Genomic DNA, 27139 nt, shown 5'->3' on the forward strand with positions numbered 1-27139 from the left:
CTTTATGAGACAGGAAAAGATTTGTATATTTTATAAGCTATTACTCCTCTATTTTAGCACCAAAGAGCTAAAAGAATGTAATTACTTTAGAAGAATCTGGGACTCCCAGCCAATCAGGATGACTGTATTTTCAGTTTCTTTGTTGAAAATCCTAAAAATTCTATATTAGTTTCAGCTTCGTACAATCGAGGGAAAGATGGGATAAACTGGTTTGGAAATGTCTGAGTTGTATCTTATCTAATCAAAGCACATTGGATACTTTGGATTAATCTTCCTCAAAAGCCTCCGAAGGAGCTTCACGCAGCTTTGAATGAGACTAGCAGTAGATCTACACTATGGAGACTACACCAGCACTGCTACTTCGGCACAGCTCTGGCATTGCCCTGCAGTATCGATGCAGCCTACACTGACAGGAGTTTTCCTGTTGGTGTAGAAACACCACTTCCCAAACGATGTTAGCTATGTCAATGGAAGCCCTCTGCTGTCAACATAGCTACATCTACTCTGAGCGTAGATAGACCAATAGAGTTATACCAATAGGCTTTGTCTACATTGAAAAGTTATATGAGGCATGCTAACCATAGGCAGAGGACATGCTGTTTTATTGCGCTTTCTTAACCATGGTCCGGAATGAAACTTCTCCAGAGTTCAAGTGCATTTGGGTTTGAGGTTCTGGCAAGCCCATCCCTGGGGGTATTTTATGTTCAGCATGGTTGATTTAAAAGATTCTGGTATCAAGTATCAGAGGGGGAGCCGTGTTAGTCTGGTTCTGTAGAAGCAGCAAAGAATCCTGTGGCACCTTATAGACTAACAGACGTTTTGCAGCATGAGCTTTCGGGGGTGAATACCCACTTCTTCGGATGCAAGCGAAGAAGTGGGTATTCACCCACGAAAGCTCATGCTGCAAAACGTCTAAGATTCTGGTAATTACTGTGCTAAACACGTCTTATGTTTGGCACTAAAGAGCTCCAGAGCAAATACTTCACAAAGCTAAAAAGGCAAGCCCAGTGTGTGTGTAAGTGATTTAGTTGAGCTTCTATGGTGAGGCTGATCTTCCTTAGTTCTTTCCCATCTCCTTGATGATCTCTGTGGGCCAGATTCTTTGCTGGTGTCAATCAGTGCTGCTCCATTGAAGTCAAGTAGAGAATTTGGCCTGGTACTTTTAGTTTTGAAGCTGCTGTGGAAAAGAACAGGGTGGTATCGAATTCCTTTTAGAACCTTCCATCTCTGCTCTGGAAACAGGCCTCAGGAATTGCTTCAAAGAAGTGCCTGAGGCTGAACCATCCCTCTGTAAACACAGTGTAATGGGGTATACTACCCTTTTCAGAGGAAAGAAGGTCAGTAGACCCTGTTCCAGGAAGTTGGAACAAACAAAAGCCCAGGAAATGGCCTTGTCATGGAAGAGAGGAAGCGTTCCCAGGAAGTTAGTAGTTGGGGGGGTGGGGGACGACACCCAGAACACTGCCCTTTTAAGTGCCTGGGATTAGTAGACCTGTAGTTTAGGGTGGGGCAGAGCTCCATTTCTTCTGGGAGGAGCTCTCTGGAAGAGAGCAGCATATATACAGCCTTTTCAGAACAGGGGAGACGCTGGGAGGAGCAGGAAGGCAGAGCCAGAAGGGTGAGCACCAGATTGAAACAGCTAGAGTGATAGCCCAGTGAAGAGCAGATTGAGGTGGGAGAATTGCTCCAGGAAGAGAAGGGGGAGAGAAGACTCAGAGATAAGTGAGAACCTTTGGTTTGGAGTAACGGACTTTATTTTTGGTACATTGTGGACTGTATGGAATGGTGTGAGATTGTTAAACCAGCCCCAAGTGGAGCATGGTGATACTCATGAGAGAGACTGTGGGGAGGTTGTAAGGGACCCCAAAAATGGAAAACAGAGGGAGGATACTGCAGAGGGATCTCTGGCCACAAAGGGACACTAAGTAAACCGATTCCCAGGTACACATAAGAAGAACTTTAATCCTAGTCTTCCCTTTCTGCATTAGATACATGCTGGAAATCGGGAAACACCGAGCGTTTTCAGTAAATAATGTAAAAATCTGCTAGCGATCGGTTATTCATGAGAAATATGCATGTCACGTTCTAACTCAGAAATGTGGTTGCATCAATGTGCAAATTGTGGGTTCCCCACCCCCTCCTTTCTGATATTGCATTGTGTGAGTGGAATAGCTCAGGAAATGTATCTCTGATAATTACATATTTAAAAATCAGATCTCTGGTTTGGTGCCTTTCAGAAAAATGGCAAGCAGTCAGTAAGGCACTTGATCGAATTTTAGGCTGTCCACCACAGATGGCTTTCCTAGTCTGCATTTTGATTTCCTAAATGCACAGTTCAATGGCAAATCAACCTCCCCGCTCTGTATTATGCTAATTCTGAGAGTGAAACTGTATTTTAAGATTTATAAAATTCATTTGGGCACAGCACCTGCCAGCCACATCTATCTGAGAGCAATATATAATACTAAACTCTCACAGAAAGTGCAGGCAGAAAAGAAACACTGGTCTTCAAGAGTGCTGATAGACTTTTATTTATGGACACCATGTGCTTTGTGGGAAAAGCATAGGCCAGGATCCCGAACAGGACTGTATTAACCACACCATGCTGAGCCATTCGCATTATTGATTTAGGTGATGATAGCTCCTAGGGCCCAAGCCAGGGTTGGGATTCCATTGGGTTAGGTGCCGCACAGATGCAGAGCGAGAAACCATCCCTACCCTGAAGAGGTTACAAGCTGACTAGCTAAGACAGAAAACGAAGTAGGAGGGGAAACAGACCCAGAAAGGTGAAATGACTTGGGCAAATTCTCGCAGCAGGTGAATGGCAGAGCTGGGAGTAGAATCAAGGTATCCTCGCTCCCGGTCCAGTGTCCTACCTCGCAGTAAGTGGGGATATGATCAATACTTTGGAGGGTGCCAGAGGGTGTACGCTCAGATTATCTGTGGCCAGCTGGGGGTTTCATTTTAACCTAAATTTTAATTCAAGAAACAAATTTTTCAGAAAAATGGTGGTTTGATGGGGGCACTCATTACAGGCAGTCCATGCTTTACTATTTGTAAGCTGGGCAGAGAAATACTATGCTTACAGTTCTCATTATTATCCCAATAAACAACGCATTCAGGTCAAACTCTGAGGTTAGTACTCCCAATTACAGGGACATTTACAACCAGCAGAGGCCAGGTAAATAGAAATGAGTGTCTGCTTTACTGGCTTTTACACAGGACAAGTGAAGTCAGGCAGTCTAAAGATTCACTGTGCTCTTACTGTGATATGTTCTTCTGACTACAGTGACACCTGCTGAGATTGTATTGGATTGTTATTTTGTAATAGCCTTTTTCAGAATTAATTACATATCTGTAATCAGGGAACCATGGCTGCTGTTTATGAGCAACATCTTCTGTACAAGTCTGAACAAGTGAATTAGTGCCAATTAATTTCTGGTTGTGTTATTTAAGGCAGAGAGTGCTCACCCACGAAGCAGTATCCCTCCTGCTCTTTATGAATAGTCTCTTGTGAGATCCTTAACATCTCAGGAAATCAAAAGGAAGCAGATACAGTACCCTGGCTCCATAATGTGCAATCTGAAAAATGTTACCTTGTAATTGTGTGCTTTTTCCAGAGAGGCAAATTGCAGTATTAGAATTCAGGAGGATCCTATCAACACAAGAAGGACTTAAACTAATAATCCCTGGGGATAGAAAGGAATCATGAGGATTCACAGTATTTAAAATGGCCATCCTTTATAAAAACAGGGCTGTGAATAATCGTTAAAGTGACAGTGTTTCTTGTTATGTTTCCTTTTCTTTTTAGACATCATAGGTTTAAGATATGAGGATTCTGAAAGCATTCGGAACTCTTAGATATAAACACAGGTCAAAAAGTGATTATGTCAAATAATTTAATTTCCATTACATGACATCCCAGTTTGCAGAACCGCATTTGTTATTTCTTGGACATTGAGATAGAGCTTTAAATGGGGCACTATGACATGTGAGTCCAAAATTTGACCGTTTCTAACACAGTTGGAACCTGAGGGGGAATGTGCTGGTACAGAGCCAGTCAACAAATGGGTCTGTGTCAACATCATGAATGTATCTGGTGCACAAAGGGGACTGTAAAAGATGCGGAGCCAGGCTGGTTTGTGGTCTGTAAGAAACACATGGAAAGCAACAACATGAAAGAAATTAAGAAGTACCTCGATGGAATCCGGCAATGCCTGTTTAAAGATTTTAAAATACTAATCTACAGAATGTTATACTTCCAGCAGAAAGTCTGTTTAGAATTGAGGATGACCATTATACTAGCAGGAATGCAATGTAGTTATAGAGCAATTTCATGATACTTCTATTTTTAGCATTCATAGGGCTTTATGTATAGTACAGTGAAATTGGTACCTTCCCTTTTATTCTTAGACATACTAGCCAAATTCATTATTAGTACTAAATGTTGTTATGGTCAAATGAGTATGAATGAGTTTGCTTGGTTTATCTAAGCCCCTACATGGGCATCTCACTATGTCTTGATAGAGATCTAATACTGGGGGGAAAAACCACATAACTTTGCAACCTAGATTGCTGGCAAAGTTGTGTCTGGATAAATCACAGAATATCTGGGTTGGAGGGGACCTGAGGAGATCATCTTGTTCAACCCCCTCCTCATAGCAGGACCAATCCCCAATTAAATCATCCAACCAATTTTTGCCCCATATCCCTAAATGGACCCCTCAAGGACTGAGCTCACAACCCTGGGTTTAGCAGGCCAGTGCTCAAACCACTGAACTGTTGGTCCCCTGCTTCTTGCTGCATCAAAAATCTCCCATCAGTGCTGCATTGGACTATCATTTTGGAGCATGTTAAATTCACCTGTAATATTGTGTGAGTTGGGGAGAATAGGAATATACCATTTACACAACAGACAGGAGATCATTTGTCAGGACAAAAACAATATGATAGTGTAAGAAGATTTCAGTTTCTAGGACTCTGCACAGAGATGCAGAGTTATTGCTTTTGATTCAGCCCGATCAGGTGAGGGTCCTATTTAGTTCTAAGCCAGGAGCTAAAAACGTTCAGAGTGTTCCTCTTTGAGGAAGAGAGAACTAAGAGCAGGGGCAGGCTAAGACTTAGTGAAAGCAACAGGCACAGCGAAACCGAAGAGTGTGCTTATGCTGAAATTAATGTTTTGTCTGCCTATTTAACTTCCCAATAATGGCGCACTCCAGAAAGTTTGGACCAGATCCATTGTATGTGTACTGTGTTAGGAGCAGGATGGGAGCTCCACCTGTTTTACATATAGATAATGAGATTATCTCTGCTGGAAATAATGCTCTTAGTTTAAATTTAATAATAAAAAAATTTAAAAAGCAAAATGTTTTCCAAAAATATATTCTACTCCTTGGTTTGAACACTGTAGCATATTTAGTTTGTTTTGTTCTGTAAAGGAATATTTTCTAGATTATTAATAAGCTCCTTCCTCATGAGCACATTTTTTTTTGTATCCTGACATGAATAGGAATCTATTGTTCTATGTGCCTATAGAACTGGTCTATCTAAATGTAAAGGATTTTCCTGGTTAGAAAATAGCATACAGGACAAGCCAAGTCCCAGGGGCCTTGCTCACAACCATAAGCTGGCACTGAGAGCGTTTTGCAGATGGTGCTTGGATGGACAAAAGAGATGAACATATACAGATCTAATGAACGCGCTGAGTCTGTATCTGTTCAGCATGTCTCACTGGATTACCAGTGAAAGGAAATTAAATCAACTCACGACAGCTAGCTTGCACATCTCACCTGGGAAGGTATGCATGAGGTAGGACAGGCACTGCTTAACAGTAATCAGTCTCCTGAAGTCATTACATTCATGAGGAAATGTAATTCACATGTGATTACTTTTTAATTTACTCTGTAATCACATTCCAAGTGAACGGGGCAAGCTTAAAATGAAATTTAAAAGTCAAATACTGCTTTGTATTAAGAATTCACAATTTTATATGCACTTAGGTTAATAAAGATTTTACAATAACCATTTGTGACTGAACATACAATAATTTTTTTTATGACGCTAGTGCCATACCTTGGATGAGAAAGTATTTGATTTTTGTCCAAGCACTGTCCTGGACCCTAGGAGTTTTAGGATTATGGTTCATGCTAAATTTCCATCTTGTCTAAACTTTTCTTTTTTAAATAATACAACACAACAAAATGGATCTATCCCAGGTCTGAGCTTGCATGAATTAATGCATTTTTAATTTCTGGTGTGCCTCTGAGGCGGAGTATTCATTTGTTTTATTCATCATCAGGAAATGCAGACAAGACCTCATAACAGAATTCAATTTATAAATGAGGAATGTGGACATATAGTAATCTGTTGTTTCCTCAAGAATTCTGTTAACCTTGGGACTGATTCTGATTCTGCTCCTGGTGTATCAGTGACACAACTCCCATATGACTCCAGTGGAGGCAGGAACAGGTACCTTTTAGAATATCTAAGATCCTTGATGTGATCTTGTAACTCTTGCTTTTTTGTGCTCTGTTTTTTTAAATTTTCATTTCTGTTATATGTTTTTAGCCTAAGGTGGCCAGAAGAGGTCACAGTATTCCAAATGAAACGTTGTGTCACATGGTCCAAACATTGCTAGTCAACAGAAGGTGAGGGGGGTGAATTAAAAAAAACACACCCTGATTTGGCTTGGAGTCTAAGGGCTAGTCTACACTTACGAGCCGGGTCGACGCGGTGAGTTTGACTTCTCGGAGTTCGAATTATTGCGTCTAATCTGGACGCGATAGTTCGAACTCCGGAAGCGCCGCGGTCGACTCCGGTACTCCACCACTGCAAAAGGCGGTGGCGGAGTCAACCCTGGAGCCGCGGACTTCGATTCCGCAGCGTCTGGACGGGTGAGTAGTTCGAACTAGGGTACTTCGAATTTAGCTACGCTATTCACGTAGCTGAACTTGCGTACCCTAGTTCGACCCCCGCCCTTAGTGCAGACCTGCCCTAAGAGGAGCTTGTGTACATCCTTAAGATCTGGCCCCCTACTCTAGGGATCCCCACATACCATGAACTTCCAATGTCAAACCCAGAAGTTCAGGCTGGGGGTGGGAGATGGGGTGCAGGATGGAGAAGAGAAGGGTTTATATGTTTAATCCATTAGAGTTATGTATTAATAGCTAAAGGAATGAAAATAAAGCCTGTGTTGTTGTTCTTCTCATAAGGACCTTGAAAGAGATTAATAGATATACTGGCTCTATCTGATCCTGCTTTAATGTTTTAAAAAATGCTGTATTTATATACCTACATAAATGTGTGCTTTTGTACTCCTGTTTTCGGCTCGTTTCTGGTCTGTGCGTGCCCCAGAGTCCCCTGCGATGGTTATTCCTGCACAGAGGACAGGACAAGACATGGGTTTGGAATAGTGACGTTTCTAACTCATTTTTCTCTTGCCCCTCTCCCCTCATGGAATGGGCTAGAGATTCTACCCCTCGAGCCCACAGATTTCTGAAGGGCTACTGAGGCCCCAGACCTCCTGCCCCCTTTGACAGCCTCGCTCCCACTGATTCACAATGCTTATGGGGTTAGAGTAACACTATGAATCCTGGCAGGGTTAGAGAGTACGGGCCTGGGCCTGGATCTCAGCCCGTCTCCAGACATTGCCAGGTCCCCTGGATGGCTTGTACTCTGTGTGTGTCATGTCCGACTCAGAATCACTCACATGAACCTCAGCAGCTGCCAGCTTCCCCCCACGCCCTCTCAGATCCCATTGCGAGGTGGGGCACCACAGGCTTTGGGTGCATCTCCTCTTTCCTGGGAACTTTGCCAGCAGCAGGCAGCTGGTTAGTCAGCAGCTGTCATCTATTGGGTTCACTAATGTTTTGGCCTTTTCTGACCACCGGGGCTAGGACAAAACTGCTGAAAAGCTTATAATGACAAATGTCTAAAACACAGGCAGCAGCTGTGTCTATGCAACATAACTTTGAAGGTACATATAAAATATAGACACTGGCAAGATTAAGTTTAAAAATTGACTTGCAAAATGTAAATATTTGCCCAGCATTAAAGACCCTGTAGTCTGTCTTTTTGTTTAAATTAATCAATCTGCAATGCAAAATAAAATACAGACTACTTACGTCTTCCATAATAAATAGATAATTGCTACCCAGGCATGGCTGCATGGCTTTGTTTGGATGCTGATGGGAATAACAGTGGATGAGCCTGTAGGTCAACTTTTTGGTCTAACAACCTTGACAAGTGTAACCCTTCAAAACATAAACTGTCAATTTAAATTATACCCATCTTTGGGTGCGGTCATTGTTGCTGATTGGCTGTTTGCATGACTCAGTGCTATGCTAATGAGTTAAGGGCTTTTGCTCTGTAAAACTTCAGTAAAAGGATGAATAACTGCTTTATCTATTTCCAAAGCAGATAACCTTCATAAATAAGGGCACGGCGCATTCCATACCTAAATTACTTTTAAAATATGGTGGGATATTTGAAATTAGGTTTCTTATGTGTTTGAACTGTGCCCAGCTCTTCCTGTGTGTTTATGGAGCATGAATAATGGAAAAGACTTTGCACACTAACATCTGGGCAGCCATAAAAGGATATTTATTGCTACCCAGGATAGCAAACCTAAAAAAATGTTTAGGCCTTGTATAAGTAGCAATAGTAACCAAGGAGCTAGATTCAGTTGCTAAAGCTCTCGTCTATGTTTTTGCAATATGCCCCTAGTTATCTGATTATCTGATAATGGTAATGATAGTGATTTGTATACAGTAGAGTCTTTCATTCCAAAGGATCCTACTGTACTTCAGAATCTTCACTGAATGTTTGGATTAATTTGGGATCGGTTCCTGCATTAATTACCCAGGCAAAGCTCACATGGAAGTGTGTGGGTATTAGGTGGGAATGTAAGATTTGATCCAATGTTATATAGGAATTAGTTTGTTCACCATGGAAGGTCGACCATTTCTGAGGTGAAACATGGTAATCTTTCAACAGTACACGGCAACACTTCACGCAATTTAGAACTAGGAATGGGGGAACACATACTGAATTCCATTGAAACTGTAGAAGCTATTGTGGGCAGAATGTAATTAGCCAGAACACAATTTAGCCAGAACACAAAGATTAACACTTCATCTTATAAAAAATTTCCATGAGCATTAACAACCACAAGTGGTCAAGACCATATCTTTTCTAAGTCTTCAAGAAGACTTTACCTTTGACAGCCTGATGCAGCCCTAACACCATGCTGTGCTATCAATTCTTAAGCATCTCAGAGAGAAGAGGACCATCTATTGAATTTTCAACACTGGTCATGCAACATCTGCATTAGAAGCACTAAGTCAGAATCTTTAGTGCTCTGGTAACACAACAGTGGAAAACTCTCTTATGATTTCCACTTCCTCCTACTCCCAAATATCTACAAAGTGGACTGGACAATTTTTCTGAATGCTGGGTTGAGAAATCTTAGCTTTGCAGGAGTTTGAAAAATACTGGCAGTCCATTAATTGCACAGGGTTTAGTGCTCTTCACAACACCACATCAGTTGTCCTTTCCTTTTTTGGCATGAATTTAGGCAATACTTTTACTACTGTTGAACGGATGAAAAACATCTTACCCAAAGCTTTTCATATAATAATAAATACCCAGTTTGTGTGTAGTCCTTTTCATCCAGAGATCACAAAGCACTTTACAAAGGAAGTAAGTGTCACGCAAAATAAACCAAGCTAGAAGAACATTCAGCCATATGAAAATGTGATGTCTTTAAGATCAGCCATGTTAAGAGAGAGCCATTTAAAAGAACAAGTTAAAAAAGCCACTGTTGGCTTCCATGTTGGAACTCACATGGCAGAGATGAATTTCTGGGGAGATTAACTCTAATTAATTAAATTTGGGTTTGCTTTTGGAAAATTAAATATAAAGGTGTATTTTCATCTCTGTCTGGTTAGAAGCATGAAACCTTATTCTCCGATTTATACTCTGTCCCAGTTATTCACCTTTTCACCTTATGATTTACCTAGCTACAGCTAGGTCTCAGAACAGTAAGTAGGGAGATCCTGGCAACCCTGCGGAAGGGCTTTTGGTATACTGATACTGAAGTGAGGTTAGCTGCAGTATCTCTGGGCAGGTGTATTCTGGTTGCTGTTATTACAAGGTGAGGGGTCCCACAGCTTCCAAACCAATTGAAGGTGTTTCTGGATTTTTTGGGTCAGTGACTTCTCCAGGTGCCCTCCACCCACCCAATAACTGTAGGTGGATGAAGTTCGTAGGATAGGGGCTGCTGCCCTGAGGCCTGATCCGAAGTTCACTGTAGTCAATAGGAGTCTTTCCATTTACTTCAGTGGGCTTTGGATCAGGCCCCTTAAGTTTCCATTTAACAGCCCCTTGAAATTATTTCAAGGAATAGGTCAAGTCCCACCAGCTGCGGGACTTAGCCAGGAGCGTCAGAATACGAATCAGACACACGTTTCTGAGTATTCTTATGAAACGTTTGACAGACTCCCATGAAAAGCACTGATATTTCAGCCATTTGGGAATTATTTAGTTTGATTTGCCCATCCCTTGCATACCAGGCAATGTAGAAATACTTGACTGAGAGATATTATCCACTAGGCTACATAGTCTTTGGGTAACAAACATGCTGTGGGATTTTAGCTGTTTTAGGCTAGCCACCAGAGGGCTTTCGTATGTTTCTATGGATGAAATAGGAAACGTGGAGTATCTATAAAATGTTATACTGTACAAACTTCGAAGTTAAGGCAAGTATATTTCCCAGTTCTCTCAAGTTCTATGTACAGGACTGTGTACATGGAAAATAAAAATTATTTTGTGTTTTGTTTATTCAAAATAAAGGCCTAAGGAAATGAACAAAAAATGCTTCACATTTTGGTTTCAAATTTTGCCTGTAAATAAGGCGACTATTGACATCGTACTCATGGCCATTTTGGATTCCCCCTCAATGATAAGGGAGTCTTGGTGCTGGTGTCTGAAGCTTAGCATTTTAGAACAAATATGAAACCTCTAAAATTTCAACTCTAGTTACAGAAATTTCTCACTCGGGCCCTACTCCTGCAATCGGCTACTCCAGTTGACGTTAATGGGACTACTCACATGTGTAAAGTTAAGCATGTTTGTTTGCAGGATTGAAGCCTAAGGCCCCAATTCTGCAAAAACATATCCTTGTGCTTAATGTTACTCACATGAGTAGTCCTGGGGAAGCTAATGGGGTTACTCATGTGCTTAAAGGGAAACATTTATAGGACTGGGGCCTAAGGTAGCCACAGTGTGCCTGGAGTCACAGGACATGGCAAAATCCTACACTTGCCCCAGTGTAGAGTCTAACACACTCAAGTGATAGCGCCATACCCAATATTTTTTGACCCTGTGGCAGAGATTTGCCATCTCTAACTATGTAATATTTTCCTTTAAACTGGTTCCACTGAGCACAGTTACTTTGATTCTCATTTAAAAAGTCCCAGCATATGCCAATGAATCAGAAGGAGCACTGTTAATGTTGACTGTTTAATGGTGACCATGAATGCTGATGGAAAAATAGTGGAGCAGGTGGTGAATGTGAATATCACCATTTACCTGTGTCGGTCACGCACAAGACAACGTCAAAATGCCATTTCCTCTTTTCTTTTGGCACTACTCTGGTTGGCACTAGTCAGGTTTGCACTGCTTTCGGTCAGTGTTAGGAATTGCATTTCCTTTTGGGAGGCGGACACCAGTATTCCTGAATGGAATAAATTTCATGCAATTGAAGACTAGTCGTGAGCTGACCTAAATGCAGGCCAGAAGCATTCCTAAGGGAACAGTTGCTCTTTGGTCTGTTTGATCTTTTTGAAATCTTTAGAAGTGGCAATCCTGCTCTGTAAATGGTTCTCACCCCTAATTAAGAGTATTGCAGAACAGGTACAGGCGTATGGAGACGCTAACTAATCCAGTATTAAGAGGATATCATTTTTTTGAAGTTTAGCTTTCATTAGATCAACTATCCTTTTTGCTTCACGGAAAAGTATCTATTCTTTAAAATAATGAACTGTCATAGGTAATGCCAGATAGTTGAAAAAAATCTATTCATGTAATTTCAATTAATGTAATTAAGCTTTGAAATTAAAGCTACTCCAGAACTAGGTAAGGTGCTTCCAGCAGAAGCTTGGAATAAGCAGTGTCGTGTTGCCATGGTTCAGGAGAGGACATCCTAACACGTCCTCTGTAACCTGGCTATACAAGCGCTGGGAGAGAGACAAGCAAAGTTGTGCTGCTCAGCAAAACCGTCAAAAAGTAAGAAACATAAAGCTGAAATGATTGATTGCGAAGCGATTTCAGCAAATGATACCAAAATTAAAACATTAAGCTAATGACTTTACACAAAATTACATTGCCACATGCAATTTATTCAGTGGAGAGAAAGCAAATGTGGTTTTGCTAATAATACAAAGGGAGTGAGAAGTAGTTGGGCAAAGTAACCTTTTTTTCTCCTCTCTAGAGCTTCAAAATTGAATGCCTGTCAGAATTTTTCATCTGTTTGACCTGTCAGAGAAAAGGTCATCACTGATCACTGAGTGTACTTTTTAACAGACAGAGGGCTGTAATTGAGAATAATTCCTCTTCGATTTGGTAGGCGAGGGTTGTTTCAAACCAGCTTTCAGAGGCAGTGCCAGAATGGAAATGTTAGAAACTCCATAAGTGAATCAGTTCTTATTCACTAGGCTGCAGATTGTTTCTGATTTTTCACTGAAACACTGCAAAGCGGCAGCACTCATATTGTAGACGTTCGTGTTCCTCCTGTTGATGACTTGAAGTGTAATCTATTTTTAACATCTAGAGTGCCTGGCAGCTAAAATGAAAGGTAGCCCAGAAATGCCGTAGTTAGTAATTATGTATTCTTAAGCGCACACAATGATTTTTTTGCAGAGGTGCTCACCTCTGTGTTCAAGATGAACTTTAGATTAAACTATACTCAATAGTCCTTAACGACAGAACAGAATATTCTGGTGCACAATGTTGCAAATAGTAAAGTTTACCTTTTAACTACAGTTCTGTAGAATAGTTCATAGAAACATTTGATGTCAGTTTATAAAACTGCACCTCAAGTCCCTTTCCATAGGATATGTATTTTTTTTTGTCCAAAGTAAGTTGATGTTCAGTTGTTTTGTGTCTGGGATTTTCACAGAAGGTCACTTCCTTGGGGAGTTCTGTTCATATTGGTAATGTGAGCTCAAAGTGAAGTACACATCCTTGTGCATTTATAAGGGCCTGCTTTCCTTCACTTTATGTGCAGAAGGGAATGCTGCCATGGTCAGAGGAAAATGAAGAAAGAGAAACCAAATATGAAAACATTCTGCTGGCCATCTCTACCCCACCCCCGCAAGGTCCCCCAAAATAAATCAATCAAAGCATCCTCTCACTTCAAAGTTAACAGTGTCTAGTGGGTGTCACAATTAAGATAATGTGGAATACTATTAGTGGACAGTAAACTGTGTTGAAATAGGGGAAATGTTTGTGCTGCAGTGTCAAAATCTTACTGGTCAACTTGGCTATGTAAATTGAGCCGATACAAATACTGATCCAGGCTGAATACAACAATCTTACTGGGTTATCCAGTACCAGCCCCAGTATCTGATTGCATACTCCTGATAGGCCAAAGTGCAATTAATTTGGAAACATAATCAAATTAAGCAATTATTAGTGTATGTTTGCCCACAATCTCCAGAGACATCTGATATCAACAACAATAGGCTAATACATGGTATTCCTCTCCTCCAAAGTCTAATTACAGAGTTACGCACTGACTTTGTTCTCAGAGGGACAGCCTTTCATCAGAACTTCAGAATCATGAACTTCTATTGTGTGTTATCCGCTGTAATTTCATCCATCTTTCTTTCTTCCTCTCTTTTTTCCAAAGCGTGGGTAGTGGAAGGCTTATGATATGTTGATTCCAGTGTGACAGTATGAATCATTAAGGGCTTTATCATTGAGGGACTGACTCCAGTGTGATTTTGTGTGTGTGAGAAATCTTTTTTATCATCAGTAAACAGGCACATAGAAGGACAGTCAAACAGTTCAGACTTCTCACCACTTTATTCCCATGGTGTCCTGAGAATGGAAAAGCACTTCTTCGACCTTGCCTTGGATTTATTTGCTTCCAGCAGACTCTAATTATGATCTTTCATTTTTCATTAAAAAAGCTAGAAGTCTAGCATAGCTGCAGACCAGTGAAATGCAAAATGATCACATTGCTTTAACAAGTAGGATATTTTCATTTTAGAAGAGAATTTGAAAGAGTGACTGTAGTTACAATTTAAATCTCTACCACCTTTATACTGTTGCATATTGAACTGCTTTTATGAACATTCTATACAGTGTTGTCGCTGTGTCGGTCCCAGGATATTAGAGAGACAAAGTGGGTGAGGTAATCTCTCTTTATTGGACCAACTTCTGTTGGTGAGATCTTGTCCAATAAAAGATATTACCTCACCCACCTTGTCTTGATTTATGTTGTCATTCCAATAGTTCAAATACATTTGGGCATTTTTAAGATAAAATTGCTGTTTCTGTAGATCATCCAGAGTGCATATTATATCAACTTTGCCTGGGTTATCTCATTTAGCCAAATATTCATTTACCCCTAATTCCTTCGCCATCTCCTGCATTACCAAACATAGCATTTGGAGTACTGTGTCCAGTTTTGGGACCCACACTACAAAAGAAGGATGTGGAAAAATTGGAAAGAGTCCAGCGGAGGGCAACAAAAATGATTAGGGGGCTGGAGCACATGACTTATGAGGAGAGGCTGAGGGAACTAGGGTTATTTAGTCTGCAGAAGATTAGAGTGAGGGGGGATTTGATAGCTGCTTTCAACTACCTAAAGGAGGGTTTCAAAGAGGATGGATCTAGACTGTTCTCAGTGGTACCAGATGACAGAACAAGGAGTAAGGTCTCAAGTTGCAGTGGGAGAGGTTTAGGTTGGATATTAGGAAAACCTTTTTCACTAAGAGGGTGGTGAAGCACTGGAATTGGTTCCCTAGGGAGGTGGTGGAATCTCCTTCCTTAGAGGTTTTTAAGGTCAGGCTTGACAAAGCCCTGGCTGGGATGATTTAGTTGGGGATTGGTCCTGCTTTGAGCAGGGGGTTGGACTGAATGATCTCCTGAGGTCCCTTCCAACCCTGATATTCTATGATTCTATGATTTCAGAACAGAGAGATTACCAAAACCACAACAGGCATATTATCACTGTTCTTTTAGGTGTCTCTGAACTGCTCGCTTGCCGAAGAAATAACGCAGACTCCTCCATTCAATTTAGATCTGTTTATAATATTTAAGGATCCAGTCCTTCAAAGACTTTTGCATGTGCTTAGCTTAGCACTCTTAGCCTCAGTGACATCAGTGGGAGTATGCAGGCTATGGTTACACTATATAGCTTGTCGACATAAGTTATGCTGCTCAGGGCTATGAATTAGCCACCCCTGAGCGACACAACTGATGCCAACTTAAACACTGGTGTGGCCAGTACAATGTTGGCCGGAGAGCTTCTCCCACCGACATAGCTACTGCTGCATGCGGGGGTCTGGAGTCATTAAGTTGTAAGCTCTCTAGTGTAGCCATAGTTTAGCACATGGGAAAGTCTTTGCATAAAAGTCTTTGCAAGATGTGTGGGGCTTTTTGGTTTCTTTTTTCTCCCCAGAAAATAACCTTTACATGTTGATCCTTCAAGATGAAATTCTGCTACTACTGCACCCATATTTTGTGTTTGTTCTTGAGTTACTGTACACTAAAAAGCAAGAGAATTTATATCTCATATTAAAATCTAGCTGACCCTTTTCTGAACACTGATGAACTGTAAGGAGAACTATGCGAATCGTGGTTTTGGCAGTTCACTGGCAATTCCGAAAAAACTTCATGGGGGAAATCATTTGTGGCCAAACCAAAAGTGATTTTTTTCAAAATTTTGGGCCAATCAATTTTTTTTTATTATTATTCATTTTGGGACAAACCCAAACAAAACATTTTTGTTTCAATTTTTATCATTTTAAAATGTCTTTGATTGTTTTAAAATAAAATTAAAGGAAATTTTGAAACTAAAAAGACCTATGGTACCAAAAATTTGAATGTTTCGTTTCACAAATGCCAAAAGAATTCATGACATATTTCTGCTTTTTGTCCTCTGGGGGAGGGGGGAAAGTTTTGTTTAAAAAAAAAAAATCTTGTCAGTACTAGCAGTTTATGCAGTATTTGAACAGCTGTTTGACCATTTTACCTTTTAACCCATAGTTCAGTTTTGCTGCAAATCCCAGGCAATGCCATATTCATGCAGAGGAAGAAATTTTAGTAGCAGTAAAAATTACAGGGGCAAATCCTGCTGGACGAGCTCACTCTAGGGAAATTAAAACCAGAATGGAGGCAGTACAGTTATAGGAGGGAAGAAGTTGGCTCACTGTTTTTGAAAATGTATAAGAATGCCCCCCCACCGCCTCCAACCTCCCTGCTTCTTGAATGGCCTGGGTATTTACAGCCTGGAAGTCTTTGTGGAAAGAAACAGTCCTTGTAGTGAATATACAATACATATATTAACTATAGTGGCTTGAGAACACCACTGTGCTGGGAATGCCCTATCTTGAAATACAGGTGTGCTGCGTGACCCATGAGAATCCTCTGCAGACAGACACATCTCTGTGATGTGCGGAGCCATTCCCCAGGATTATACCTTGCCATTTTACCTGAGGCCACCTCACTTGTTATGGGCATATTTAGTGGTGATGCTCTGCTCAGAAGTTTTAGTCCTGCATCCATCATCTTTATGATATACTATAAAAGGAGGTAAAGGAACTTTTAAGATCTTCATAAAGATCTTAATGCTCATGGACATACACTGCTCTGGGTTCAGTGCAGAGGTTTGGTTTCGTTACCCTTTTCTCTTTCCTTGCGCACTCTTTCTAGTAAAACAGCCTTGGTTAGCCGTGTTACCCGCCCTGGCGCTAACCAGTCCTCCTAGCGGCGCTGTTCTTGGCAGGGTATTCTGGACAAAGGTCTAATTTTAACCCTGAACTTATATTTAGTTAGTTGGTTAGTTGGGGAGAGGGTTTTCTCAGTCATGAATTTCAGGGTAGAAATTTGCTCAAGTTCCATTGCCACTTAATTGACTTTACATGTTAAATTGAAAGAGAACTCAGAGTAATATAGCGTCACTCCTGCGATACTGTGACAAAGTCTCTGTCTAAAGAAATCCAGTGATGCGCTATATTATAATTTACAATTCAGTGATTCACATTTGTAGTTATCAGCACTGGCTGACACAGCAGAATAAATTTCAGCAATTCAGAATATACCGATTGATGATAAGCATGTGCAAAGAAAGATACCAAAAGAAATAAATTGTATTGTGTGTTGTAAAAAAAGATTGCTAGTTCAATTCCTTCTCCAAATTAGATTACCAAACAAGCATCAAACATCAACATTATCAGTAATCACAATAACCATTAAAAATAGTTTCCATACTTTTTCTCTCACTATTGTTTATAACTCCTCATGAAGCTTGGAGCTGGAATTGGATTCCTGACCAAAAGTGTCTTCTCTTGTGCCATGGCTGAGAAATTTGTGAACGAAGATATTGGGCCAAACCCTGCTCACTTCATACTACAACTGAGAAGGGTTTGGCCTGTATGTCTCGTGACCCATCCTCAAGTTCCATTATGAAGGTATTTAATACGACTGAACCTACCACTGATCTCTCTGATACTCCAGTAGGCACCACCAATTTCGATACATTTCTATTTCTCATTGCCCTTTTTCTGCAGTCCTGTAGCCAGTTTCCAAACCACATGGCTCTGCTCATATCCACTGATACTATACTGGGAAGTGTTGCAAATCCCAGTGAGAACGTGTGTGTGGCGGGGGGCATGGGGAGGAAATTCAGAGGGTCATAGAAAGGCTACAAGAATGGGCAGAAAATCCATTTCAAGGATGAACAGAAACCAGAGATTCATCTTGGAAATTGCAAGGGGAGAAAATAAAGGAACAGAGAAGTCATTCCAAATACCATGGCAGACCTGGTACTAGAACCTTGACTTCTCTCCTCTGCTGTAGCTGCAATATCATCCCCTCCTAGACCAGTCTTCACTTCTTGGAAGTATACGATCAGAAATGGTGAGAGATTGTGCAATGCTGAAGGACTTGTGGGGATGAGAGCAGAGAGGAAATGAGGCATTCACTTGCAATATGATAATGGCATCAGAAATGGCTGATGCAGTTGTAATAGGCATCTGTCGAGAGGCACTCTTCTGAACAATTCATTCTATGGGAGATTATTAGGAGAGAATACGTTACTGAGGTCTTACCTCTATGTTCGTCTTCTATCTCCCGCTGACACCCCTCATCATGCATCCTGAATCTAGGTTCCATGAAAAAATAATTTAAAAGGCATAATGTCTGCCCCCAAAGATATTTTTGCCTATCCCATTTTATTGTTTTCTTCTTAATTTTGCTTTTGCTTGGGGTACAACTGGGCTATTCTGCAGTTGCCATTACTGGGGGTAGATGGGTCTCACATTGCACTTTAAAGTTGGCAAGACTTGGTCTCATCCTGTTCCCCGGTGTAAATTATGGCCCTCTTCTGAACATGACCTGCCCCATGTGAATTTCAACAGGAGAGCTAGCTGCCTTTTTCCATCTCAGACTAAAGAAACAATTAGACTTTACATTCTTTGGGGCAGGGGCTGTCTGTATATGTGTTTGCACAGAGCCTAGCGCCACAGGGTTCTTATTGTGGTTGACATCTCTGGATGCCTCTGTAATATCAATATTAAATAAGAGCCTTTTATGAACTGGTCTCTATGGGCTGTGACCTGCAGACGTAGGAACATACAACTGCAAGGGACGTCTTGTGTCAAGTCCAGTCCCCTGCTGTTGCAGGCAACCCTATCTGATACATCTCTATAAATGAACTCCATCTTCAAATGAGTTAGATCATTTGCCTCCACTACTACTATTGGAAGACTGTTCCACTTGGAGACAGATCTTCAGCTGGTGTAAATTGCCATAGCGCCATAGATGAGAATCTGACCTCTTGGAATATGAAGAACTTTTCTTATGCAAGAGGAAGCTCTATGTGTTAGTAAAGTAACTTATGAACCTGAGTGTTCGCAGGATCAGGCTCCTCGTTTGCGTGTTTAATAATAAGTCTTCTAGGAAACACTGTTGTTTTTCATGGTGTTTTTAAATATAACATTTGCTTGAGGCCGAGGATGGAAAATTGATGTAAAGATCACCAGGACTCGAACCCAGGTCATCAGAGCCACCAGGCAACAGCCATTGTCCCACTGCTAGCCAGGAGCAGCTATAACTTGGTTGCTCCCCATGATCTGCAGCAGACATATACACTATGGGACATCCCGCCCAAGAGACCTGATTGGCAGTTGTCCTGGAGTTTCCTATAGTGAAGTTAAAACGTGTGAAGATCAGGGCCCAGTGGAGCTGTCTTTGGTTTCGTGCCTTAGCTTTGCAAAGATATCCTAGATTTTTATGCTCTGTGTACATCTGTACTGGATGCCTGGCCCCTTCCATGTACTGGCGCCAGTCTTGAAAGGTGACCTGGATCACTGGAAGTTCTTTATCTAGGACTTTATAGTTCTTATTACTTCAAAATAAAGGACACAATTATGGACTATGGATGGGTTGGGTTTTTTTAACTTTACAATGTCATTTTCATATTCCTTTATGGAACATTTTTGCTAGCTCTGCATAACCATCAAAATTGATTTGTTTGTAATTGTTTTAACTGGAGGAAAAAAAGAAGATGTAGATGCAAGCCATGTAATAGCTTTCTTCTGTAATACCTCAATTATATAGCCTTGGGATGTTCCAGCTGTTTACAAAGCAGTTCAAAACCAGCTACCTGACATTGCATTCTGAACTTCTTTTGTTTTTTGCTTCTCTTCTCTTGTCTGCATCAAATGCATTTAAATTTCATTTCACACTCTGTAAGCTAACACTAATATTTTCTATTTCACAGACATCAACTCAGTGATTACTGTATTTATTTTTCTTTAAAGTCTTGACAGTTTTCACACTATCTATAACCTTTTAATACTTTGTTTCTCTTCTTAACCATTCAAATGCTCCTAACAGTCTGACTATCATTACCACTTGCTTGATCAGCACTTCCCATTCATCAGTGTTTCAGTGTCCAAAGAGGAGATTTTGTGTTTGCTTGTTTGTTCAGGTCATGTGACATGTTGGTGAAATTACCAGAAACATAAAAAAACATTGAAATCAATGGGTCCTCTTGTGGAGTAAGATGTTAGTTAACATGAAGAATGGTATCAGAATCAGGCCCAATATAAATGTTTCAATATGGAAACTGACCTGGAGGTCACCTTGAAGACTAACCATTTGATTTAATCGTTGCTTTAGCAATGAGGAGTATTGAACATCCTTTCCCTGGGGACAGAGGAGGAGCAAACATCACATGACAGATATAAGTCATGTTACTTAATGCATCACTGGAAGGTGCTCTCATACTACGGTGAGGAAGTGGTATAAGAACCTATAGAGAAGAGAGGAGAATGAACCAGCTGTGCTGCAAAAGTGGTAAAAGAAACATATGCATAATATAAAATGGTATTTTTTTTTAAAAGCTAGATGAATAGACATTTAAACAGTGAAATCTGGTGCCTGGCTCAGTAGTTTACAGGCTAACAAAAGTTGTTATAAGAGAAATTGCTCACTGCTTTATGGTGCAGCAGACACAGTTCCTTCTTTCTTCTCATTTTCTCAAGTAAGATTGGAGAGGAGTAAAATACAGAGCAGCAGGCAGCTCCGTGCCTCTGACAAGCCAAAAACTAGTGTCACTTTTTAATGATACCATTTCAGGTGTGAAGGGGATTTTTTTTTTAATTTTAACATATGCACTACTTGACTGGTTCCCCCCCGCCTCAGTCGCATGACATTTTTCTCTACCTTTAATTAAAAATTAGAATGACTGCTTTTAATCCTTCGGAATTATCTTTTAACTGATAGCTGCAGCTATGCTATGGCATTACGCTTCTTGTGGTGTTTCTACTCTAAACTTATTTGTGGGGGTTCACTGCGGAAGGTTTTAATTTATGCAGGGCTTGGAGTAATATCAGGTAAGATTCCTCCTCTCCCCCCAAACCACCATTAAACTTGCTTTGTCATTTTTTAAACAAGAGACAGAGTTTGGAATGTGGTTTTGCATCTATTTTGTTTTTTAAAACTTGTATTTTTAGCAACATAGAGAAATTTAAGCCCCCCTATTAAATATGTGGAATACATGAAAGCCACTGAGGCAGCCCGTTTAATTACCTGTCGTCCATACTATTTGGAGGGATGTTAATTTATTTTGCTCATAATGCTTTACTCTGCATTCCTGGAATGACCTGTTTTATCGCCTCTTTAAATTCTGTTGATATACCTTAGCATCAGTCAGATTCCTAGTGTTCATTGCAAATGCAGTTTTCAAATACAGTATACACTGTAGCTTCGCCTTCCAACTATCCAGCTAAGAAAAATTAATAGCACTCTAAACATAGGCCAAATGATCTCAACGATTTTTAGACTTTCATCATTTCCATAGTTAGCCTAAGAACTGTGGCTGCAGTGCCGTTGCTCTCCTGCTGTCCTGCCTGTTTAAGAAATAATCTAAGTAATCTTTTTGGCTTTTGAGCCTATTTTTAGAGTGCTGTTTGTTTTGCATTTATCTACATAACAAGTGTGGGAGATTTAATAGAAGAGGGGAATGGAGTGGCTTGCCCTACATTAACTCTATGATGCGTAGCCACAGTGTGTCTGATTGGATCTGACAACACCTGGTTAAATTGCTGCATTATCTGTTGAAGTTGTTACTTTCTAAGGAGCTGCCTTGTGATGCTCTCTGCCTGTTTTCTGTCTTGCCCAGGCTCAGCTGCTGGTGGCATTCCATTTCTGCGGGAGACAGCATCTAACTACTGTGAAGCTGGTGACCCTTCTCTAAGCTGTGTGGGAAGATAGTTCTTGCCTGTCTTAGACGGAGACCATTCCTTTCCCTGTGTCTCTGGCATTTAGCTGAAATTCTCTTCCGTTTGCATTCACTGCTCTAGAGTTTATGACAAAGGGAGCCCTGGAAACCTGCACACCTCAGGAATATAGATGTTCTAACCACACTGGCATAAAGAGAGATACATATCTCCCTCTGGAGAGCTCTCTGACTCTTTAACCCTTTCTTATATGCAAGGGCAGCTTGCTAATCCTTTCAGATATTCACAGTATCCAGCCTATGTTCCCCTCTCCCCCCGCTGCTTAGCAATGCTTCTTTAACGAGCTGCCAGTGTGGCCTAGCTAATGTTCTTCTGTGGCTTGTCTCTGTTTTCAAAACCTGTGGATTTTCCTGTTAGCTCCTGAAGAACGCCAGCAGAGTGAACCTTACTGCCGGATTTCCTGCAGAAGGTTTCTTGGCAGAGCTCTATTTATCTGTGGGCTGGATGGACCAAGGTCCAGGACAGCAGTAAGACTCAGAGGCAGGTTGCTGAGATACATTTTAGTCTGGTCTTAGACTGTGGGGAGTGACCGACTTGTCAGCACTGTTCTTTGTGAATGAAGCTCAGCATTTCCAGGAGAGAGCTTAAATAGACAGTGTGTCAATCTTAACCTTGGCCCAGGTTAGCTTTATCTGCCTTAATCACACTGGAACTGTGGGATGGGTTGTTCTTTAATGCTCCTGATAAAGGCAAGTGTAACATTTGCCCGGAAAGCATCTCCATGGGCCTTTGACTTTCGATATTTGTTCACTTTGGTTTATAAAGCAGCTCTCTAAGCCATCAGTGCTACTATAAATGTAACTCTGCACAATGCATCCTACCAAACCAACACCCACCCAAAAGGTTCAAAATACGGAGCCATCTAAACAATCAGCTCCCCTGCCCTGACGACCCTCAGCCATCACATATGGCTCTAGCAGTAGATCAGCCATGCAGCAAGTCCTGAGTGTGGACTGATGTGGACCAAGGAAGGAGTGAATTCTGCCCTTCATTCTCTTATTGCAGACTCTGTGTGTGTGTGTGTGTGTGTGTGAATTTCATTCACCTCCTTCTGTGAATGTGCAAACATTTCTTTCTCTTCCCCATCTGCATTTCTATCCATACCTCTGCTTGTGTATGTCTCATTTTGCCTGCTCATTTATTCCACGTGTGTGTGTCTCTCTCCCCAGCACCTCTTTCTGCGTGTCTATTCTCTGCTTCCCTCTGTGAAAGCCTCTGACTAGATTGAGCACCTCTCCCTCTGAATTTTCCTTTTCCCTGTGTTTCCCCCAGTCTTAGGTCTATATATCTGTCCCTCATCTCAGACACCTCTTCACCTACCAACCACGTGTTTGTGCTTCCCCTCATCTGTGTCTCTCTTCTTTCCTGCCCACTGACAAAATCCTGTCCTCCCCTTGGTATTGATACCATAAGACAGGCCTGCACAACATGCGGCCCACGGAGGCTCACTGTGCGGCCCGCGGGGGGATTCTAAATCCCGCGCACACGGTGCTCTGCGGGCAGCCCAGAGCCCTTTGAATCCCGGCCGCGGCTGAGATTTAAAGAGTTCAGGGCTCCCCGTGCCTGCAGGCAGCCCAGAGCCCTTTGAATCTCACCCCAGTTCCGGCGGCCGGGCTGGGGCTGGGATTTAAAGAGCTCGGGCTCCCCTCAGCGGCAGGAGCTCTGGGCCCTTTAAATCCCTGCCCCAGCCCCGCAAAGCTCTGGTTCCCTCGGCTGCCGGAGCCCCGGGCCCTTTAATTTGCCCCTGAGAGCTCCCAGCCACCTCTTCAGCTGGGAGCCCCTGGTTGATTTAAAATCAAGTATCACCTCCCCACCCCCAACCTTCCTTTTTGGCCCACAGCTGTTTTGGTGGGGCGGCACTGGGGAAGAAGGGTTTGTTTCTGCAGGGCTGGGCGGTGCTGGAGTGGGGTGTTTCTGCGGGGCTGGGCGGGGGTTTCAGCCCTCAGCTGTTTTCTTTGGAGTAATGTGGCCCTCGCCGCTTTACGAGTTGTGCAGGCCTGCCATAAGAGATAGGCAAAGCCATGGAAAGATGAGATGACAAGTGGCTTGGACTCATCAAGACAGACATGATCTGTTAATCTTGCACTGGTTAATGTGGCATCTCCAACTATGGTTATATTTTGCTGTACCCCTGCTGAAATCAAATTCCCGTAGTGAGCATTTTGTTTCTCCTGGCTGAATTGCAGCATGGTACATCTTTGCAAGATGGCTACATTTTCTGGCACCCGCAGCACTCCACATCCTTGAATGAGCATGAGTTATAGCATGTGTCTCTGGTGCGCACATGCACACACACTCACTCTCTCGCTCTTCTCCTCTGTCTCTCACACAAACACACACTTGCTTTTATATGGCTTTAGGGAGCTGTCGCTGACTGCCCAGATGTTCCGTCATTTCAGCGATACATTTGAAAGCGTGTGCATACTGCTGATTGTCAAGTGGCTGTCTGTGCCTTGAGACTTCTCTGCAAGTCTGAATTATTTTTTGTTCAGCCATTGTGCTCTGGGCTATTTCTGATACTTTTGCAACATCTAGGGTAGACTTGCCAAAGATCATCTCTGAGCTCTCTAATCATTAATGTCACAGACTCGCCTGCCTCATATCATGTCTTCTGACCCACAGCCTTTTGATAGGCTGCATAGGTCTGTTGCGAATGCAGTAATCAACATCCTGGCCAAGCCTTAGTGTCTACTGTGTTTAAAATGTTTCTAGCAACTGTGGTCTGTGGTAGTTTGTGACTTGCCACTGTAGCATGTTGCAAGATTTGTTTCTGAGGATATAAGTCACTACTGAACTTTTAATGAGACTGTACAGTATGGATTTTCTCACCCTGCAAATTTCCATCAAAATATTTCTTGTCATATTATCCTCGGTATAATTTGAGAAAGTTTCTATATATTAAATCCAGCCTCCCTGTTCGGAGCTGCAGTGTGTATTTTCCCTAACGTTGCAGACAGACTCTCCAACGTACCCTTCAGGTGATTAGAAATAGTTTAGTCTTTTCTTTTTCTCTTTACTTTTTTTTTTTAATCACTGCCACTCTAAGGAATTAAGACCAGGGACAAAGAGAAAGCATGTGCATGGTTACATCATCTCACATCCTCTAATTCCCCTGTCTCACGTACTCAATATTATGCAATTACTTCCACTATAATATCACAGACTTGCATTCGGTAATGTCTTTCAACGCAAATGTAACATTTGTTTTGCATTGAGTATGGCAGTATGTCTAGCGTTAGTGTTTTACTCAGTTTTACAGTGGTGATATTCAGTGTACTGACACTGTCCATTTTTGAGTACTGCATCATAATGCCATATCTGGCTTTGTGCGTATGAACTTTTTGTTTTATGAACGTATAGCCCAGCACCTCACTGAGGTTCGTAGGTGAGCATAATGTTCCTTTTTGGCTACAGAAGATGAAATTTGAGATTGAAATAATAGCACAGTTTGATTTTGAAGTGAAAGTCTATTCTTGAGACAAGGAAGCAGCAGAGACTAGAGGAGACAAGGGAGCACCTTGTTCTTTCCCTTGGGGGATGAGAGAAATCTCTCATCTTATGTAACTCAGCAGCGGTCCCTCCCACCAGTTGCCAGAGCAATGTTGTTAGGAGGAGTGGGTCAACCCAAAGAGGTTCTGGTTGGGGTTTGGTTTCAAAATAATGGAATTGGGAAGCGGGTATAAGAGGCCAGGGGAGGCTAAGCCTCCACAGACAGCAGGCTCGCTGCCTTTGGAATGCACCGCCACCGAAAGGGCGCCCGGGACACGGCCCTGCCCGTGCTCCACCTCGAGGCCCTGCTCCCTCTTGTCCTCTTCCCCCCGAAGCCCCACCCTTGCTCCCCCTCTTCCCTTCCCCGCTCTGCCCGCATGGGGGCCTCGCGGGAGGGGATGAAGAGGCGAGAGCGACAGGCGGGGGGGTGTCTTGGGGGAAGAGGTGGGGGGGCTAAGGGGACGGGTCCGGGTGAGGCCAGGGGTGGAGTGTGGGTGGGGCTTCAGGGGGAGGAGGCAGAGTGGGGGCAGGCCACGGTCCGGGCGCACCCAGCCTCCCCAAGTGGAGGAGTCAGACTCCACCCATGCCCCAAATCCAGCCTCATGGTGATTACATTGTGATTCTTGCCATTCAAAGTTACATTGTAAATATCACCCTATTTCAGAGAGAGCCCAGAGGAGCATAACAAAAGGATGGCTGCCCTGGGCACGGGCAGACCTAGTGATTCATCCCAAATTCCACTGAGGAGTATAGGGACTGCTGAGAATTTCCTGACCGGGTCTTTGCCCAGGTGGCCAGCCCACTCCATCTGCTCTGCTCCAGAAGCACAGAGATCACTTGGAGAAAATATAAGAAACAATATTTGCTGTCAAGATTTTGTGTGATTTAGCTCTCAGAGCTTGTGCCTGTGAATAAGTGATGCACTGTGGGGAGCGCAGTTTGGAAGAAACATAGCATTCCAGAACAATATTTTGTAATTGTTAGTTAGGAAGTGTTGCTATGGAGATTTTTTTCCCCATGAACAAGCATGGTCGGAGAAAGGAGCTTAAGCATCAAAGTTTAGTTCCAAATTCACCTTCCCCCAACAAATCTAGACCTTGCGTTCAGGTCTCCCTCAACATATTACACTATGAAAACTTGAAAATTAAAAAAAAAGGTAGTTGGAAGTCCTTTTGCAGGTGGAGTGTGCACCGCCGAATATCTGAGTTCCACATTAACCATAATGCCACAAGGAGCCTGACGAAAGGTTGAGGCAAACCACGGACAGCTGATTAGATGGCAGAAATTGCTGTGCAAAGTATTGTGAAGGCAAATTGAACACCTGTTCCACTTGGAAAGCTATTGTATCCTGTTCCTTGGCGTCTCCTTTTTGGTAGTCTGGCTTGTGCTGAGAAACACAGGGACAGTTTAGCACAGCAGGAGTGGTCTTTCAATATGCCATATAATCTGTACCTTAAGAGTCCAGATCGACAATAAACCTTCCTGTGCCACACCATTGTCCTTTCCTTCTTTGTAGCACAGGGAGAAGTAATTATTCTGCTGAACAAGTAAAGCCAGCTGCCTTGTCAGAATTACATCTAAAAGGCACAAGTTTTCAAATTAACGAAAGGAAGGAA

General features: G+C 42.1%; 1 protein-coding gene and 1 long non-coding RNA gene across 42 annotated transcripts in view; both read left to right on the forward strand.

The window, feature by feature from the left end:
• Positions 1–27139, forward strand: part of FHIT (fragile histidine triad diadenosine triphosphatase) — a 997853-nt gene that overhangs the window by 635919 nt on the left and 334795 nt on the right. The gene's annotated exons all lie outside the window — the stretch shown is intronic.
• Positions 1–27139, forward strand: part of LOC120368949 — a 279418-nt gene that overhangs the window by 246486 nt on the left and 5793 nt on the right. The window lies entirely within an intron of this gene.

Source organism: Mauremys reevesii, linkage group 7, assembly GCF_016161935.1.
Source record: "Mauremys reevesii isolate NIE-2019 linkage group 7, ASM1616193v1, whole genome shotgun sequence".
NCBI lineage: Eukaryota > Metazoa > Chordata > Testudines > Geoemydidae > Mauremys > Mauremys reevesii.